The following is a 5,869-nucleotide window of genomic DNA, read 5'->3' on the forward strand; positions in this document are numbered from 1 at the left end:
CTTCCGCTGTCACTCACTTGGTAGCTCCTTACGCTTCGCATGCTATTCCAGCACAACTCGCGGCGCCACCATTCTCCTTCAACTCCCCGTCGAGGTGAGGGCGCGCCAGCTGAGTCGATACCTCGACCCGTCAGCACTCGTGGGGTCAGCGACCGGCCTGAAGCTGGGTTGGTCGACCTGACAACTTCCCATGAGTCGGAAGCGGAGTCGGCGGGGTCTTCTCGCGTGCGTCCTCCTGGTCCACCGAGCTTGCCGGGCGACACCACTTCGGGCGCCACCAGTCAGCCAAGCTCGGCTGCTCCAGTGGGTCTTGACTCCCTCATGGCCAGAGTTAACGAGCAAGGGTATGAGCGCCAAGAAGAACTGACCTTCTTGGCGAGGCTCATGGTTTACAGATTTACTCGCTCCGTGGAGCCCTCCGATCCCGTACAGCGGCGAGCGATCTTGCATGCCGCTTCCGCGGGGGAACTGTTGGATATCTTGAAAGGCAACTATGCCGCTCTTGATTATCCACAGATCATTGGCGACCTCCGAGCTGACAATCAGGCTGTTCAGGAGGAGAACCGCGCACTGACTCGGCGACTGGACTCTCTCGCTCTCAGCAACGTCGACTTGTCCACTCAGCTCTCATCGGCACGACAGCAAGTGTCCCGATTGGAGGCTGCTGCCACGCAGTCGGCCAATCTCCTTGCGTCACTGCGAAAGGCTGTAGCTCTGAGTAAGGCAAAACTTGCTCGGGCCATCGCAGCTGAGCAGAGCAAGGTTGACGCTGCGTTGGGCCAGGCCCAGCTCCATCATCAGCAAGTGTTGGATCGAGACGCCGAGATCGACGTCCTTCTCCGATCCATTTCTGAGAGGGATGCGGCGTTCGTCACCCTTCAGGGCATGGCTTCCAAGCACTTCGAACAGCTGCAGGAGTCGGTACGGTTGTACAGCTCCACCGGCACTCAACCTTTGCGGCACGCTCAGTCGGTGATTGCTGAGCAGCGGGCGGTGATCTTGCGACAGAAGCGGCTCATCCGTCGGAATGGCATTATTTCGATGCACGACCCTCACATGGCGGCTGCTGCTGGCGGTGGATTGCAGGTTCCTGGACTTGATCCGTCCGACCTTCTCCTTAACGCTCGGCTGTGTCGTGTCTTGGAGTCTCGCTTCCCTGAGGTTCTCCCCATTCCAGCTGGTGAAACTCGGCGGTTGGAGTTGATTGTCCATCCTCGCCGAGATGCTCCAGTGGCGAGTTCTGCTATTGGTCCTAGTGTGGCCCTCCCAGCTAGTCAAGCGTCTTCTGTGACTTCATTGGCAGACCGGCTGCGACTCCAGTCAGCTCAGCGGCGGCTACGAGCTTCCCGAGCCGACCCTCGCACAGCTTCACCGGACACCTTTGGCGAACATGACTTCGACTCAGCGGCTTCGACGTTATGCCAACCCCAAGTCTCCCACTGCTGCAGGTCCTCGTCATCGTTCACTGGCGCCGCATCCGCCTCAGCCGTACGCTTGTCCACTTCCCGGGCTGGATGGACACGAGGCTATCAGTGCCCTTTTGCACTCAAGTTCTCCTCAAGCTGCTGTATCCGATGGAGCAAGGCCCCGCTCTGGAAAGTCCGGTCGTCGGACTCGGCGGAAGAAGGTTCGTCACCTTCAGCTGAGTTCTGCTACTCAGCCCGCTGTCTCTGCTCGCTCTGAAGACGACGATGACGCTTCGAGCGAAGCTGAATTCGAGTTTGAGTTGCCTGAGCCGCCCGTCGACACCGTTCCTGCGGTTGCTTCGACGACTTCGGCGGGTTCTTTGCCTACGGTCCTCCGGTGACTTCGTCAGTCGTGGCTACTCGCCCACCGCCGGTATCTTCATCCGATGTCGTGGCTTCTCTGCCTGTCCCGGCTACGAGCGTTTGTGCCCCAGGCTCTACTTCACCCATCTCCGCTGGGTTGCCCCAGTCGAGTGCTTCGCTCAGCGTTGTGTCAACGGTGGTTGGGCGCTCCCAGTCGTCTTCTGGCCGAGCCTCTCACGTCTCTCCTTCTCGGGGTGTGAGCGTATCCACTACGCCGACTGACCTAGTGACTCCGGCCATGAGTGTCCTCAGGCCGTCCCTCCCTGCGAGCTCGGCAGTGTTGACGTCCCCGTCTGGGCGCCCCATCCGGAGATCTGCTGCGACTGCTCGCACTGTGACTGCTCAGCTGCTTGAGGACCTTGACGCGTCTGACGACGAGGTGTTAGGACCTGGCGACGGTTCTGCACTGTCCACCGGCTCGACGAATCCTGCCGCTGGGTCGCTCTTGGATCCTATTTCTTTATCCGAGAACTCGGCTGGCAGTCCCTCAGGTTCCGATTCAGCGGCCGAACTGCTCGTCGTTCTGCCAAAGCGAGAAGCCTTCATGCGGCAATCTTCGGCTCTGACGACGAGATGAGCGATGAGTCCTTGCCGCCGAGTGATCGCCACTCCTCGCGGCATTCATCGAAGGATTCTGGTGACGGGACGAGCTCTGCCTCTGGGTCGGCTTCGGGGAAGCAGCAGCGTCGCAAGCGTCGTGCATCGTCGAGTCCTACCGGTCACCGGTCGAGGCGGCCCAAGAAGCACAAGAAACACAAGAAGCACCACAAGACGCACCGGCACCACAAGCATCGACAGCCTCCGTCAACTCCTGATCCGGCTCCTGCTCAATCCATTCCGGCTGCTCCTTCGCCAAGTATGCTCCCGGTAGTGTCGATTCTTCCTCAGCCCAGTTCGACTGCATCACGTCCGGTTTCGGTCACACTACCCAGCGCTCTTACACTCCCGCTGGCGACGTTGCGGACCCGAGCCTCGCAAGCGGTTTCCAAGGATTGTCGCTTGACTCTTCACATGGCGCAACTTCGCGAGGTGCCGTTTATGCATTTCGACTCAGCTCGCTGTTGGAATACGTTATTGGATACACTGAGCGGAGGGGTGCAGATGGACCTCGTAGGAGGCAAGCGTCGTGTGTCACCTACGCCGTGTTCTCTTGACGACATTCGAGCATTCATGGCCGTTTTCGATCCGAGCCATCCTTGCCAGCGTCTTCGGCGGATGCTCCCTGAGCTTCCTTTCTTCTTTTCTCCGTCGATACTGGAAGCGGCTCGGCGGTGTTTGGCCTCGAACTTTGATGCAAGTTCTTGGATATATGTGGGTGAAGCTTCGCGGCGACAGTCCCTTGGACTCGGCGGGGAGGCCCATCCAGACAGATGGCCAAATGACCCGTTATTTAGTAGCTCTCTATGAGCGTCGTCATTGGATCGTCGAGTCTAGTGTGTTGATGGGTCTCCATCCTGACGTCAACCCGGCTGCCACGCCCGCTCAGCTTGCTGAGGTGTATGAGCTGTGGCTGGTGTACAAGCGTGAACGCAAACGTCGTAGTGACACTCTGCGATCTTTGGTTGTCGCTGTCTACGATCAGCTTTACTCGGCGGTCACTCAGAAGCTCGGCGATGAACCTGCTCCTCTGGTGGACGCAGAGGTTTATTTCGATCCGTCCGTCCCCCATTATTCTCCCGTTAACCTTTCGTGGGTTCCCTCCGGGAGAGACTGGGTCCAATGTGCTCACGATGTGGATCTAGCCGAGCTCTGGCGAGCTTGGTGGCTAACTAACCCGGCGGTCCACCCGTATAACACCTGCTTCCGCGCTCGGAACGTGGCTTTCTGGTTTTCGCTCCGAGCGGTATGGATCCTCAGGTTGTTGACGACGCGGTTGAAGAAGACTTCGATCTTGCCGAACAAGCGCCTCCTGCCTATGCCCCGGGTGCTCCAACTCGGCTGAATCGTCAAGGCATCCACATCTTCACTGGGTCTTCAATCGGTGAGCTCGGCTCAGATGACGAGAGTGCGTCTGATGACGACTCGGCGGACGATGGGTTGGGTTCATCCAATCTCCGAGGCGCGTCTCCGAGTATGTCTCTGTTCGGCTACCCCACTCCCCAGTGGAACGAATCCGCCTCAACCCACTTCAGCCGAGTCGGGTCTTGAGGCACCTGGTTCGGCGTCAGCTTCGTTGGCTAGCTCGGCAATGATACTTCTTGCTACGGCTGCGAATGTTGCATCTCCTTCCGCAGTTTCCCAAGGGATGACGTCTGCTACGACGCCACGCCTCCAATCGTCGAGTCCGCTGAGCTCTTCCCAGTTGTCTCCGTCGGGTTCATCTCACTTGGAGTCCGGATCGCCAACTTTTTAGTTTTCTTCTTTTGACTGGGCGTCCCGTAGGTATCGTTCAGGACTTCATTTCGTAATTATTCAGTATATGTAGTTTCGACACAGTAGCATTCCATCTCAACTCGGCCTGTGTCGTCCGCTGAGTTGGTGTAACTTTTGGCACAATAGCTGTCAATCCTCATCTGCAACTTGCACCATTTGCAGACGGTTTTCACTCTTCTTCTGTCGTAGATAGTCAAACAGGAGACCCCCACATGACAAATTCGACAGTGGTTCCCAAGTAGGCTCATCGTAGCCGACCCACTTAGCTTTAAACTTCCGTTGTGATCGTGACGTACTCGTGGATAATGGTAGCTCATCGTCGAGAATTGCTTCGACTTCATACTGGTTCGTACTTGTGTCTGGCTCCCAGCTGTCTTCAGGCAGTAATTCTTCGTCAAAGTCAAATCGCTGAGTCTCTTCGAGGTCGGCGATTAGCCTCGTCTTTGGTCTTCCGCCGAGTTCGGTGACTGCCTTCAGACGTGATACATGGACCACTGGGTAGAACCTATATCAACTCTTGTCGGGTAACTCCAATTCATAGGCGAATTCTTCCACCTTCTTCTTCACCCTGAATGGTCCATGCCATCGGTGGGCTAACTTCTTGATTAGGCCCGACTTGACTCGCTCCATAAACAACCAGACTTGATCTCCTTCTTTGAACAAGGATTTGGTGGATACAACGCCTGGTTCTGCAACTCCATCTTCGTCATCTGCTGTGTTGGGAATGGATCTTTTCTCCTTCTTGCTCAACGCTTCGTTGTGCTCTCGAGCTCGTCGTGCTTTCTCTCGCACTTGGAACTCAGCTGCTAATCGAAGTGCCACTTCTCGTTGTCTGTTCGCTTTTCGGCGCCACTCGACTGCATCTGCCGAGTTGACTGGGCGTTCCCTGTCCACGTCGTATTGAACTCGTCATAGCCTTGAGCGTAGACTTGGCGTCCCAACCATGTACCAGATAGAAAGAAATTTCTCGCCGAGTCGAATCTCTTGAGTTGTTGATAGCGTGTACCATCTTCTCGGCGATGTCATCCCAGTCGGCTTGAAGTGGGTCTTCTACGTAGACCCGTATAGTCTGAACCATTGTCTTGACTGACCTCTCTTGTTGACCGTTGGCTTGTGGTCGGTAACTCAGCGTAGCTCTTGATCTCGACTGCATCATCTCGGAGAACTTTTGGAATACTTCACTCATAAACCTTGGATCTCGGTCGTGCCGTATCAGGGACGGAGCTTCGAACTGCCTGAGACGCAGTCCTCAAATACCTTGGCCACTTCGAGTGTCCCGGTGTCATTCATAGCCTTAGCGATGACGAATCCCGTGAAGTGGTCCTGGAACAGCAGCAGTGCAGTATTGCCCCGCTGAGTTCGAGGAAGGGGAATCACCAAATCCATTGACACGACTTGGAATGGATGGTCTGACACCACATTTCCCGGCGAGTAACCTCTCAACTGTGGCTTGCTCTTACTGGTATTGCAGTCCTCGCAGGCCCTAACATGTTTCACCACGTCGGCGTAAAGACCAATCCAGTAGTAGTCGGCCTTGACTCGGTGATAAGTTCTGACGATGCCCTGATGCCCTCCTTCGATCGAGTTGTGACAGTTATGAAGTATTTCGTCGACCATAGTTGACAGAATCACCAATCTCAATGAGAGGTTCGGTTTGCCGAGTTCGC

Source organism: Phytophthora infestans, genomic scaffold (genome assembly GCF_000142945.1).
Source record: "Phytophthora infestans T30-4 supercont1.12 genomic scaffold, whole genome shotgun sequence".
Lineage (NCBI taxonomy): Eukaryota > Oomycota > Peronosporomycetes > Peronosporales > Peronosporaceae > Phytophthora > Phytophthora infestans.